The 15075-nt window shown below is 45.2% G+C and overlaps 1 long non-coding RNA gene across 1 annotated transcript; it reads left to right on the top strand.

The window, feature by feature from the left end:
• The first annotated feature begins 209 nt into the window (after positions 1 to 209).
• Positions 210 to 13167, top strand: LOC135387452 (uncharacterized). The gene is made up of 3 exons (XR_010421123.1): positions 210 to 483; positions 12826 to 12948; positions 13063 to 13167. It is a non-coding gene; the product is annotated as an uncharacterized LOC135387452 (long non-coding RNA).
• The last annotated feature ends 1908 nt before the right edge of the window (positions 13168 to 15075 follow it).

Raw genomic sequence — 15075 nt, 5'->3', positions numbered from 1 at the left:
TTTGACACGGAACAATATTGCCCCCTCCCCCACCCCACGAACAAAAAATGATATGTTGACGAATAAATAATCTGTGTGATGACGCGTTGAAGTGATATTCGAAGAAGCGTGATCATCAGAGACATCACGCTCTCCGTACTGAAAATGAACGCGATATGTCTTTTTTTTTTTCTGTTTCCATTTGCTTTTAATCGAAGACGCACTTATAGATGGACACTCGGTGTCGTCTCCTGCGCTTAGGAAACACGCACAATGTACGTCCTTTGGATCGGCACTGCTGTCATACTCTGCGATGCTTGTGGTGGAGTTCTTACCCCACACTGTCCCGACCATCCGGAACCCGAGGGATGGTCCAGAGTCGATCCGTACTCGAGTCCGCTCTATATGGATGTGGCACAGTTCGCAGCTTCTCGGCAAACCGGTGAAGCTGGACGCACGAAGTACTATGATGCCGTGTTACAAGTGGAGGAAGTATGGACGCAGGTACGTTGTCGCGGAGTTAATTTGTTCCCCACGGAACTGCGAGACACTTCCTTGTCATAATTAAAGGGGATGCGACAGATCGTCCTAGGTTATGCAAGATGAATATGAAGGACGTAGCTGTTTACTATTTACATATGTTTACATAGCTGTGAACCCGCGGTCAAAGTTTTACAGCGAAGGTGGTGATAGACACGTACGAACTCGGCGTCCCGAAAACTGCTCCTGCTTTCAAATGACGGCAAGCGTTTCCGCCAGTGAGACAACGCGGAAGAAGTCACATACCCATGGGAATTACCTGCACCGAATTAACTGCAACGCTTGCTGCTCTGACGTCAGAGCTTTTGCACGGGCATGTCTTAAAGGACTTGCACCTCGCCAACTATTACACGCAGAAAAGTTATTTTTAATGAATACTTTGTATTAGCCGTTTACTATCGTCCTCAATACTCAATACAATGAATGCATCTCTCAAAGTTTTATGACCTTAACTGAAAGAAAGAGAGGGAGAGAGAGAGAGAGAAAGAAAGAAAACGTAGTCTCAACCACTTCTTTTTCAAGAGCATGAATACAAAAATAATAATGAAATAAAGAACAAATAACATGAAAATCAGATATTTTTTCTGGGAATTCCCTGCAGGTGCACATGTAGAAAGACGTGTTACAGAAAATATGTGCAAAAATAGACACAAAAGTAGGAATGTGGCGATACTCTTTTGCGTACCACCACGTAGCCTTATTCATGTCAGCCGGAGCCCTTAGCTTGGAGGCATGTATAGTACGGAGGAAATAAGGAGGCATAAATCACCATCAGTGTAATGAAAATTTGTTGCGGTACACATAAAATGATTATTTATGCAGAGAGGGAAAGGGTTCATAGGTAAAAGACCATAGCAAATCGTTCTACTAGAGGGACCACGCCATGACATATGCGCATTGTGCACCATGTTATGAGACAGTATGTGCACCACACGTTATCTGCAGAGCTCATCCAAATTTTCTCCAAAATATCTCGTCTCATTTCCTGTTGCCGCATCCTTACAAAATCCATGGTGTGACAGCGAGATGTCGCGGCTCCGTGTAAAAATACACTTGACATGTGTGTTTAGGAACGACTGTGTGCTTCCTGCTATTTCTTAGCATAAATAACCATGTGAGCGTGTCAGAACTAAGTTTACATTGCGTAATCCAACACTCCAGCCAGTCCTTCTGCTTCCTCAGGAAATCGGGGTCGTTCTCGCCGGAATCAGGATAAATTAGTGCTTCGCTGGCTAATGAGTCACCATGTCGCCCTGTCGTGTCCGTCTTATCTGACTAAGCCCCATAGGGACGTTTGCCTGGAGTTTGGCAGGGCGACACTAGCGCCGCCTTTCTCCCCTGGTGTTAGGGGGAGGAAAAGTTTCAAAGTAGACTCGTCAAGCGAAGAATGTGTATTACATGCGCTGTGCGCGACTTCCACCTGTTTCCGTGCAGTATCTGAGAACGGGAAAAACAAAAGCCTGTCCAGGTTACTGTTATAAAATACACGTGCTGCATAAAGAACACCGGAGCACACCTGTATCATATCTGTTTTTCTTTGATTTTTTACTTTCAAACTTAAACTGATAGCTGTGTGATTCTGTAAGCTTATAAGCTGTTCGGTGTTTGTGTCTGCTTCGTGCCCCACGCTCAGGCTTCTTTCATTATGAATTTCTTCCCCCAGCTCGCCTGTGTCTATGCCACTCTGTCATAAACGTAGACCTGTGTCTGGGGCTTTGTAGTATGTGAAAATCATGAGTAATGTGCATTATGCATTTATTTATTATAATTTTTAGTTATATATTCTCTAGATATAGGTGGAACAAGTTTCTAGACAGCGAGTGCTTGGCAATCATAGGGCAAGTATGTCGCGAGTGCATCTGAATCCTTCAAGTGTCCCAAAATGACCACATACGCAGGATCCGTCGGGAGTCATTGCAATTGGTCTTTGAATTATAAAATGTGTATTGTACTCGGGACATGTCTGTCATGAAGATCATGCCCAGCAATTCGGGACAAAACGTAAAGCAGGCTTCACCTGATACTTCTCCCATAGAAGCCATGTATTAGGAATAGAAAAGCGCGTGCAGCACGTTCCGTTCTTACCGCTTTGCATTCGTTCTCTAGTGGGACGTTGTCTGTGTCATAGCGAAACATATGGTGCAAGTTTCGTTAACGAATATTGGGGTCTTCGAGGTTCCATTTTGGTTCCAAATTTCTGACCTGTAAAGTAGGCTTCACCAGATGCACTGAAGCGCTGGTTGAAGCCCTCTACCTGGTGAGTTAGCGCAAATACTCCATGTACTTTGCAAGAAACGCGTGAGCAATTGAACGTTCTGTACGGCATTTCAAACACGCTACAAGACAGATAAGTTCGCATAATTTGTTGCGCATGCAAACAAGCAAAAAAATCTCTTGCTGTCACGAGACTCTTGCTTCGATGCACGGAGCTTGTGAGGAGGTCTGAGGCCAGTGGCGCGCAGGCAAGGAATATCGTGGTATGAGCGGTGGTAAACAAGAACAGATGCCAACATTAGAGCACTAAGTTGATTCCTTTCGCCTGGTAAAGCATGCATCATCTGCCTACCGCCACGGGATGCGCGTATTGAAAATCAAAGAGCGCGTGTAGTGCGTTGTTTTTCTTATAGTGATGCTTCTAAATGCATATTTGCGGGTGAATATTGTCAGGTTCCTTTGGGGTCTCTCCTGCGTCGACTCCTCCTCAATGTGGCTTTCACCCCACAATTCCAGTGCATGATCAGATGCTGGAACACAAGCCTCTGCTCAACCTGCGGTGTCGTTGTGAACTCTTTGCACATTCTTATGGAACCTGCACTCTACTGCCCGCAAAGGCGGATTCTGTGTGATGAGCTTGCCCCTATCAGCAAGACACCACTTAATTTAGCTGCACTCATTGTCCCCGTGAAGATCCTGTGCTCCATCGTCGGGTTCTTCACCTGTTCATGGACTTCCTGTCGTCCACTGGATTGCTCCAGTCGCTCTAATTCTTTCTCGTATTTTCATTCATCCTCCTCATATAATGTTTCACGTGCAATGTGGTAGGGTACCGCACCGCCGCGGTGAAACACCCCATCTCATCGTCATCATTTATTGTTGTTGTTGTTGTCCCTTGAGGTTCCAAACTTTCCAGTTCGGCTTGTTGAGGGAGCTTCACTTGGGAGCCCCAATCTGGCTGGTTCCTCTGCACAATTCCGCATGAACTTCGCGTGCTTCAAATACCGCTAATAATCTTAATGCGCAAATAATGCAATATATTCAAACGATAATGGTAACATCCCAGTTACGAACATCGGATTCGAAAGTCTCGAAAGTACAGAATCTGCCATCTTTCTTCTTTATGATTCGTCCTTGAAACAGCTGATTTATGCAGCGATATTTGCGTATAGATGATTTTTTGTTCGCGCTACTTGACTACGCGTGTTGCGGATCGATTTTTCTCACTTTGATTGGTAACATATAGGGTAAGGTGGGGCAAGATAAGACACGGGCCAAGATGCGACATTCTTTACTCGACGCCGCCTGTCTCAGAGACGCGTTGCTGCATGCTCTTGAAACTTTACTCATGTGCGGCTCTACATGTCCGGTTTATTGCACGTGAGAATTGTACGTACTGGTGTATGCGTTTAGGAGAAAAATATCGGTTACTTCTGACTGGAATGTAAAGACCCGACAAAAAGGCGCGATTTTCTGTAGTCCGTTTGTTGCAATCAGTGCGGCAGCGTTTCGCAGTCTTTTCTGTCAATGGAAGTTCACATCCCGTTTTTTTTTTTTATTCATTCTTCTAGATATATACAAAATATGGGCACTCTTGGTTATTCACTGTTGAACAGAAAAAATAATGCGTCCGATGACATGCACGGGGCAAGACGCGACAATTTAATGTAATTTTAATTGAATGCAATTTCAATTTCATGTGATTTAAAAACTAATAAGTCAACTATTAGGTGGCTTCATGCCTGTTCCCCAGGGATTTCTTTTGTGCATATTGTGTAGTATTTTCCAGCAAATTTTCCTGTTTCCTAGGGTATTTCCAGCAAAGCAGAAGCGCACACAAAAGCGAGTCACCAGCGACACGTCAGACGGGCCGTGCCCTGTTTGTAAAGGACGGTGGAGCAAAATAGCACCGGGTTGGGTGCGGTTTTATTGGACATTATATGTGGTTATGGTGGGCTCAGGGGGTTGTGTAGGGGTCTACGGGCTTCACTTTGTCTGCATGAATTGCAAAAACTAATTTGTGTATTTCATTACCACGGCGTGTCTCATCTTGCCCCACGCGATGCCTCGTCTTGCCCAGAGGGTTGGGGCAAGATGAGGCAATCTGCGTTTTTAAATTTCTTGTTCTGTAATTATATTAGACCGGCTACATTCGTTCTCCATTTACAGGTCGGAAGTTGTAGAACCCGGAGAATGTGTATATGGCTAGTTTTCTTGAAAAACACGAAAAATAAAAATTTCACGTTAAATTGCAAATTTCTGTCTCATTTTGCCCCATTACCCAATATATATTTCTGTGCTAGCTACCGTGGCATAGTGGTTAGAATTACTCATTTCCACGCAGAGACTGGGAGGTGACGCGGGTTCGAGTCCTGGCACCGGCTGTGTTGTCTGAGGTTCTCTCTGGCTTTTCGGGCAGACTTTCCAGACGAATGTCTGCACAGTTCTCGCTGAAATCTGCCGAAGACGCATACTAACCCCCGATCCTTCCTGCTGTCCTCTCTGCATCTGTCCACGTCTCTACGCTGCTCATAGCTACATTTGCTTCGCGGCGCTAACACTGAACTTAAAAAAGAGCAATTGTTTGTGTCCTTTGTCGTCCAGTGTTTATCATCGCGTCCCTCTTTGTACAAGGTGGGAATTCTCCTGCTACCCGCAAAAGTAAAGAAAGAAGCAGAGCATTTCGTACATAGAATGTGCGCAATAGACTACCCGCTGTTTGCGAACAGTCTACGTCACACTGCCAAATGTCGCGACCGTCGTTGGCAAAATAAAGCGACATGAGTTGGCAGCTGCCGACCACATGAGTTGTTTCCGATAATGGATGCCATTGCAAGAAGGAGATACCAAGGAAAACTTCATGTGCGAGGCAGAACTACCCTGACCTCACCTCACCAAAACGCGAAAACCACGACGTTAAACGACGGCGACAACCACGTGTGCTTGCTTTGCCAAAGATCCACTCTTTCCCAGTTTCATGATATCTTGGTATGACGTGTCGCTGCGGGGGGTCTGTTGGTACAGCTTGGGATAAAAGTTTACGGAACATGGCGCTGACGTATTTCTTCATCGGAGCGGCGCTCTGCTAACTATCAGGAGGAGATCGAATAAGAAACGGGTGACCAGCTATTCTCTGAGTGTGTGTGTGCGTCCGCTCTGGTTTGTTGCTGGGCTGTCGCTCCAATGGAGAAATGCAACACCACGGTGTGCCGTGAACTGGTGTCCTAAGTTGCACATCAAGCGGTAAACCAACTAACTGTCCAGCAGCGGAGCATAATTCGTAAAAATGAACGTCAATTCCCTTTGCTGAGTATCGCACTGCAGCGCACAGTTCCAGCAATTTTCGTTTAAACATTTCCGCACATAAAGGTAACATCATGACGCTTTTACAGCATCCTGCTGTATGCGATGAAGAAGCTCCACGAGTGTATGCAACGTGTTGTGATCGAACCACGTTATCTTTACTTCACCAGTAAAATATCAATCAGAAAACATACAACGCCCTGGTAGAATTATCGCTTATCGCTACTTCAGAGACACCTAAGAGGGAAGCAACGCTGCCTCTGACGCCCCCAAATCGCACAATATCGTTTTTCTTATTTCGTTTTTTTTTTCTTTCTTATCTTCAGGTTGATGGAACCACATATCGTAGAACGTGAAGAAAAACAATGTGCAAGTTTCCGGCGATGCAGAATCAAAAATAACAAAGACGGTTAAGAGCATCAGCTGTTGAACATCAACATGTATATAGTAAACAGCTGATGCTCTTAACCGTCTTTGTTATTTTTGAACCACATATCCGTAGGTTCAATGACGTACGCTGAACTGCGCGCGGAGCTCGACGCAAATCAGGCGAGGTGTCATAGTGACACCTCGAAGGACATAAGGAAGCTCAGGCAAATATTACGATGTGTGTTGAGCAACAGCCCTTGAGCCGCCGCTGCATTTCTTGTTGAAACTTTTTGTACTTTTCTGTCTTAGTGGCCTTCTACATACTGAAATTTCTGTGTTTTCCTACCTAATCAAACCAAAGTGCAAACTGAGGAGTCTCAATAATGCGGTGCTGACTGCTTCAGATCACTCGCACGTAAAAAAAGAAATAAAAGCGAAAAGCCATGATCGTACTCTACATCACGCTTCGGCAGGTAAATTGCTGTTCGTGTTATGTGGAAGACATATTTCTTCAGCTGTTTGTAACCGAATTAGCCAACTTCTCTGGGTGTCAAAAACAGCACTATATGCTCTTTTTTCCTTTTGCTGACTTTACTTTTCGTTATCATTCATTCAAGCGTCAATGTAAAAAGTACCTTATTTGCCGGAGTCCCCAACAGCTAGTTTTAGTGCAGAGGGATAGCGTGGTGGTTATGCGCACTGCGCGAAGCTCTCTTTTGCTGGAACATATCGCTGTAGAAGATACGCAGCTAGAGACAAGGGACGACAGACTTCACGCAAGAACTGCTTACTAACCGAATTTAATGCAACAGAAAACGAGTAAAACCCAAAGAGAAGTGACAAGAAAAGTTGTCTTCTTAGTCATTACCTTCCTGTTCGGTGGTCAATTGACTTATCGCCACAAGAGATTAGCTACCTGTACGACAGGCGCTGTTAGACCACCGAAGAGGAAGATGGTGACTAACAAGCCAGTTTTTCCTATCACTTCCGCTTGTGTTTTCCTTGTTTTCTGTTGCATGAAATTATGTCAGTTGTTAGTAAGCATGCAGTTGTTGCGGGTTTGTCGTCCCTTGGCTCTGGCTGCGTATCTTCTGTAGATCGCTTTACGTTTTACGCGTGCACAGAACCAACAACGCTATCAGTTACATACGCAAAGGCGATAGCGTACGATGGACTAAAACTATCAGATAGTGAGCTTTAGTGCATCGTACGGTATCTCCTTTGCGCACGTAAAGGATAGCGTTGTTGGTTCTGCGCATGAGGAAAACAGAGCTTCGCGCATTAGAGAGCTGCGCAGGACCACCACACTATCCCTTACGTATGCAAAGGCGATAGCGTACGATGCACTAAAACGCGTGTTATCGTGTGTTTTAGTACACCGGAAGAATTCTCGCTAAATCTCGCTAATAGCGAGTTTTAGTACATCGGAAGAACTCTACGAAAACTATACCATAAATAAATTCTCATGTCCAAGCTTAGCAGTATGATGCCTCCCGCTTCAAAGAAACAGGGCGATTGGCTTATCATGCAATATGCTCGGAAGTTCCAGCCGCTCTTTGTGCAGAACTTAAAATAAACCTTTACATGGTATGATCACGATGCTGATAAACAGACCGCAGGCGTTGTACAGCAGGTGCTCACATAGCTTACTTTGCTTGATACCCGTGTGCTTTAACTGTGGTTCGATCAATCTGAAGATAAAAAGAGAAGATATTATGCGCTTTGGGTGTGTCAGAGGCAGCGTTGCTTCCCTCTTACATCTCTCTGAAGCACCGATAAGCGATAAATGTACGAGGGCGTTGTATGTTTTCTCATTGATATTTTACTGGTGAACCAAAGGTGACACGGTTCTATCGCAACACGTTGTGTACAGCTTGGGACAAAAGTTTACGGAACACGGCACTGGCACATTTCTTCATCGGAACAGCCCCCTGTTAGATATTAGGAAGAGATTGAACAAGAAACAGGTGACCGGCTATTCTGTTAATCTTCCAGTATGTGTGTCTGCTCCTTTTGGCTGCCAGGGTGTCGTCCCAACAGCGAAGTGCGACACCCCGGTGTTCCGTAAACTTTTGTCCCAAGCTGTACGCTCTTGGAGTTTCTTGATCACACACAGCAGGGTGCTGTAAAAGCCCGTGATGTCGCCTCTATGTAGATAAATGTTTCGACGAATTGCTAGAACTGTTTGGAATTGCTTGAACTGTGCGCTGCACTACGATGACCTCATACTCAACAAAGTGAATTGTGCTTCACTTTTACGGATTCTGATTCGGTGCTGGACAGCTGGTCTTCCGCTTGTGCCAATTCTGCTTCCGCATACTATGTCTGAAAAGCTTTGCTTCTTCCGTTTCTTTTCTTTTTCGTGTAGCAGCAGAATGTCTGGCTTGTACAAAATTAGATGGGAGAATGTACAATGGATGACAAATGACAGAAATAGATGTTACCATGACACATGTTACCAACCAAACAGAGGAAAAACGATCCGAAACGCGCCTAGCCAAGTAGCGCAAACATAAAGACACTCATACGCAAATATGGCTCCTTGAAGGACTAATCATAGAGAACATTAAAGGAGGCCAGGATGAGTGTGTACGTTCGGGACTTTGAAAACAGATATTCGTTGCGGGTGGGGGGGGGGATTTATTGGCAGAAAGAAAAAGAAAGGGGATGTTACGATCGCCCTCTGAATATCACCATCTTCTCACCTGATTTTCATTGTTCTTTTCACAGCCTATTCAGGACTTCGGGTTGTAGGAACATTGGATCTGTTCCTTATTTCGAATCCATGCAAGCGGAATGTTGAGCACGCGAAGTATATGCGGAAGTATGCAGAGAAAATCCCCCCCCCCCCCCACACACACATTGGGGCTCCCAAGTGAAGCTCCCTCAACAAACCGAGCGGAACAGTTTGGAACCTCAAAGGACAACACCAACAATAGATGATGACGATAAGATGGGGTGTTTCACCGCGGTGGTTTAGTACCCTAACCCATTGCACGTGGAACATTATATGAAGCTGATGAAGGAAGGATGAAAATACGAGAAAGAATGAGAGCGTCCATTCAATGGAAGACGGGAAGTCCATGACTAGGTCAAGAACCCGAGATGGATGGAGCACAGGATCTTCATGGGGACAATGAATGCAGCTAAATTGAGTGGTCTCTTGTTGATAGGGGCTACCTCATCACACAGTATGTTCTTTGCGGGCAGTAGAGTGCACATTCCATAAGAATGTGCTGAGAGTTCACAACGACACCGCACGTTAAGCAGAGGCTTGTGTGCCAGCACTTGATCATGCACTTGAATTGTGGGGTGAAAGCCACATTGAGAAGGAGTCGACGCAGGAGAGACCCCAAAAGAACCTGACCATATTCACCCACAAATATGCATTTACAAGCATCACCATAACAAAAACAACACTACACGCGCTCTTCGATTTTCAATACGCGCATCCCGCGGCGGTAGGTAGATGATACCTGCTTATTACCATGCGAAAGGAATCAACTTGTTGTTGTTGGTTGGTTAAATAACAAGGGTAGGTTGAATTCGCGCAAGCGAATTCTGCTACCCCACAACAAAAGAAACGGTACGATCGCACCACAGAAGGTGCGAGCGCACCGCAAAAGTTGCTCTAATATCAGCCTCTGTGCTTGTTTACCACCAAGCAATCCACAGACCGACCGCTGTGGCGTCGCTCATGATCTCAGTTGTCTTGCGACGTAAACACCCAATTATTAAAAATGTTTACCACCGCTCATACCACGATATTCTTTGCCTGCGCGCGCCAGTGGCCTAAGACCTCCTCACAAGCTCCGTGCATCGAAGCAAGAGCCTCGTGAGAGCAAGAGATTTTTTTTTTCTTGTTTGCATGCGCAACAAATTATGCGAACTTATTTGTCTTGCAGAGTGTTTGAGATGCCGTACAGAGCATTCAATTGCTCACGCGTTTCTTGCAAAGTACATGGAGTATTTGCGCTAACTCACCAGGTAGAGGGCTTCAACCAGCGCTTCAGTGCATCTGGTGAAGCCTACTTTACAGGTCAGAAATTTGGAACCAAAATGGAACCTCGAGGACCCCAATATTCGTTAACGAAACTTGCACAGACATGACACAGAGAACGTCCCACTAGAGAACGAATGCAAAGCGGTAACAAAGGAACGTGCTACACGCGCTTTTCTATTCCTAATACATGGCTTCTATGGGAGCAGTATCAGGTGAAGCCTGCTTTACGTTTTGTCCCGAATTGCTGGGCATGTAGTTCTCATTCACAGTCGAGTGTCCTAAAGTAAATAATCTCAGCCGTAAAGACTTATCTAAATTCTTGTTCTGATGACTGTTCTGATCTGACTTTCACATTCCTCGCTTCCGAAACCGTCACGAATATGTGACAAGCGGTATCCTGGTTTGGTGTAAGCAAAGAGAGAATAGATAGAATGCAACGTTCATAAAAAGAGCCGACTACTCGCTACTCACAAGTGGTCGCTTCATTCATTTCATATATCATCGCTCCACCGGCTCTTACACCCTCTTCGTATAAACATGAGTAAAACATTTGAAACCGGAGATATCCAGTATGCATCCAGACTTTATTCTTCAGTCGGGTTTCGCTCAGAGCTAATATAGATCTACGGCAGCGGGATCGAGTCACATCTTACTCGTATTTCGAGTCTGTCCGAGAATATTTTGCTACGCGACCAAAGCACGCCGCAATTGACGGTTTCCCTTCTTCCAACTTACGATGGGGAAACAATCATCGGTATCTTTCGCGGTATTAAAAGCGCAACACAACTTCATCATTCTGACACAACACATACCATGTGCGTGATGAGAGAACACGCTACTTTGGAAAACTTAGCACTACCGCCACAAGTGGCGCTGGATGCCGTAAATAAGAGCGCCCTCTGGCCCAGCCGAACGTCCCTAGTGTGCTTAGTCAATATAATTATGCTGGATTGAATAATATAAAGAAAATATATGCAGTATAAACTACAATCACGTTTGCATGTTCTCTTATCTTATAGCTTAGTCTGTTAGGCAACTTGCGGAGGTTCCCTTGTTTTATAATAAAGTTTCTCAACAGACCTCTACGCGAGAAGCGTCATCATGAGTTTGGCAGACAGACTAAGAACCGGAACAAATCAGAAGGGGAGGGCTGGGTTCCACGAATCGGCACTTGTTCGCTGCTCCTACTGAAAAGCAGGACTGAAGATCGCGTCCCTTTCAGGGAGCATCGTAATCCCCTCACGACCTTTGCTTTCGGGCGCGACCTTGTTCGCCCCCTATAGCTTCCAGCGTAGTTCGACCGTTCAACTCTACTGAATTTGTGGCGCTACCGAACACTATGACGTCATTTCCTTACAAACAGGGAGAGGTTCATTGACATGCTTCTTAACCTTTCGAATCACTAGCTTGGCGCATGATACCGTAGATGCTTTTGCGCCAGAAAGATCCAGCTCATCATCATCACCTTACGTATTAGAGAAGGTAATATCTAGGGCTGTGTCGAGATCTTTTCGAAGACCGAAACCAATAATTGTGAATTCAATTTCCATTCGAAAACGAATAACGAATTATATGTTTGAGTTTCGCATCGAAGCGATGTTTTTCTCAAACTGAATATGTACAGTTTCGAAGCTGCACACGCAACGGAAAACGGTGGCGATTTTTGTTTATTGGTACCAACTCATGTTAAAAACGGTTTTGCCACAGTCCTGCTTGATTTCTTCCGTTGTTTTTAGTAATTTTTAGCACTGAACTTTTAACGCTTTTAACAGGCACACGTAACGCCGAAAAGAAAGGAAGAGAGGACATAAAACAAATTAAGCGCTACTTCATATCCTGATCTCTATGTAATATGTCGCATCTACATGGTGCACAAATTTGTTTATATCCGTATATATGTATGTGCTTTACATGTATCCGTTTCGCCTCGTATTGGCTCTATATATCTATCCGCTTTGTATGAGCTTCGATTTTAAATGACGAGTCGCAGAGGCATAAAACTATGTGTTATGGATAGGCGAGCAATTGTCCAGTGTTCGCCTGCCTCTTACCAGTGAACTTGACGGGCACAGCTCAGCTCTGAATTATAGCTATAAGGACAAGAGCCCATAATTTCCCCATTGTCCCCCCCCTTTTTTTTTCTTTCACATCACCATCACCAACCCATAATTTCACCTCCCGTCATATTTTAACCATTGTGGGTTTGTCCTTGGCCCCTTTCCCTTGTTTCCCCAAGTCATGCCTGTTTAAGCGTATTAAACACCGGATGGGACATGCGATCCGGGGTCAGGAATTCGTTCCTTACATTGAGTTGTGCTACTTGTTCTATTCTATACGTAGCACCGTCCTATGTTGCATAATTGGGAAATCCAGTGGAATAACGGCGAGATCGTTTCAATCCCTTGATGCAATTGCAGGATACTGCGTATGGATGCATGGCCCACAAGGTCAAGTTCTCCGCTGCACAGTCAACCTGCAAAATAGGCGAGAAATACGTAGCAGCAAGATGCCCTCCGAAACGCCATCGTGACGGTCTTAAGGTAGTCTATGGTATTCTTTCTTTCTTTTTCTTTTTTTTTTATTGCTGTTGCATTACGCGTAATTATAGCATTGGTAGATTTCCTGCGTTTCACTATGATCTTATTGATCCACAGCTCAGGCATTGCGCAGCCACAGTTCTAACGCAGTGGGTCTCTGGGAAGCGAAAAGTTGTGCAATACAGATGTAAGGATTTGTAATAAACAGTGGTAGGCATTTCAGGGTGTGACAATTCTTTTGAACCAGCGGAATGGCCGCCCGCTCGTTTGTTGTAGCCAAGGTCGTGCTGAAGATCGGGAGGTGATGGGTTCGAATCCTACCTCCGTCTGTGCCGTCTGAGGTTTTCCCTAAGTTTTCCGAAGACTTTCCAGACGAATGTCGGCACAGTTCCCCCTGAAGTCGGCCCAGGACGCATACTAGCCCCCATGTCCACCACTCCTTCCTGCTGTCCTCTCTTCATCTGTCCACATCTGTACGCCGTTCATAGCCACAGTTGCTTCGGGGCGCTTTTGTCACTCACGCTAGTCTTCTGTTCTCCTGTAATCTACTCCACTTAAACTCTGGTTGGGGACTTTGCTCCACCTGAACAACTGTTTCTGTGCTTCTGGAAACACTGCGAGCACAGCTGATAAAACAAATAAAAACTGAAAAAAAAATCTGCGGTAGTTAAAAGGTGGCACTGATTAATTAAAGTGTGGTGAACTGGCGAATCAAGCTGTATAGATTAGGTGAAAGCTAGACGGTCCCCGTTATCGCGACTAGGGGGAGCCTGGCCAGATAGCATATGTAATATCGAGGCACAGAAAACACTTTAAGAAACTCTTCTGTTGTATCAGCGGGAAGTAGCTAAAAATAATAATCCAATGCCCCTGAGTAGAATACAGGGGTCCGTAACATAATGGTTACAGAACATCTGTATGTAAAACATGTGATGTTGTGGTGTGGGCTGGTGTCGGCCGAAGCGCGACCATCACTGTTATGTTGCCGACGAGGTACAGCTCCGGACAATCTTAATAATACCACTAAAAAAAATTCGGTCTCGTTTCCAAGCGCGATAACAGTCGCCCTGCGTGCACTGGAGGAATGTTATGTGAACAAAATCCTTGCGTTAAACTAACAGAAGAATTTTTTTTCAATTTTCCAAATTCAAAGATTTCCTCATGACCCCAAGGATTGCTGCAATAACACTCAGGAACGACACCACATTTTTCCCCAGTGTTATTATTAAAGGAGCAGTCTAAGACCGAGAGAAAAAAAAAGTTTTTCATCGTGATGGAATGGCCGATCACTAAATAACGTTTTCACGTTTCAATATGAGCGTAGCAGAAAAATATCGCGCGCAGCAGTCGATTGATTCTCACGAGTGCGGAGAGTTCTCTCCTACTCTTGTGGAAGACACGTGAGAAATGACGGGCACCTCCGTCACGACGTGACTTTGTACGTTGCGTCCACTCCTAGGGCTCGCAAGTGACCTCGGCTGCGATCTGACACCGACAATTGTCAAGGTGATGGCGGGCTCCTTTCGCGCGCGTTCTTCTGCCGAGAGACGCATGCGCATCAGAAACGGCTGCCTTTCCTTCTTCTTTTCTTTTTTTTACAGAACTGGGCGTCGGAAACATTGATCATCTGATCAGTCTGCCGCCAGTGAACTTTCTTCTATTCTTTTCGGTTGCACGGCGAAGACACGCAGTGCAACTAAATCGGGAACTCGCGTGTGGATTGAGGTCAGCACTCCTCCAAGAGGGAATGGGGACGTGCAGGTGCAGTGCGAGTGGAAGTTGCGATCGTTGAACTAGTTCAATAAGTTGTAAACAGTAAGAACGCACTTTGTTTGTCTTGTTTTCCAGGAACGAATACGAGGTGACGCGCGTCATGTTGCATCGCTTCGCGAACAGCACGAACCGCCACCCTGCGTATCGCCTCATGTGAGGCGCTGGCACTTTTCGTTCGTTGGAGACGTATATAATAAACAAAAACAATGACTATACGACACACGATCGCGTTACCATTATGAGCATAATGTTTTATTGTTCGTTTGCACCTCTGTTTTATGCCTCAAACCAACAGAATATAATGAACCGCTGTCAACAAGGAGCATGGCGTGTCCGAAGCAGACGAATTTTCCGTAG

The sequence above is a fragment of the Ornithodoros turicata genome, chromosome 3 (assembly GCF_037126465.1).
Source record: "Ornithodoros turicata isolate Travis chromosome 3, ASM3712646v1, whole genome shotgun sequence".
NCBI lineage: Eukaryota > Metazoa > Arthropoda > Arachnida > Ixodida > Argasidae > Ornithodoros > Ornithodoros turicata.
The sequence above is the reverse complement of the archived record's forward strand: the minus strand, read 5'-3'. Positions and strand labels throughout refer to the sequence as shown.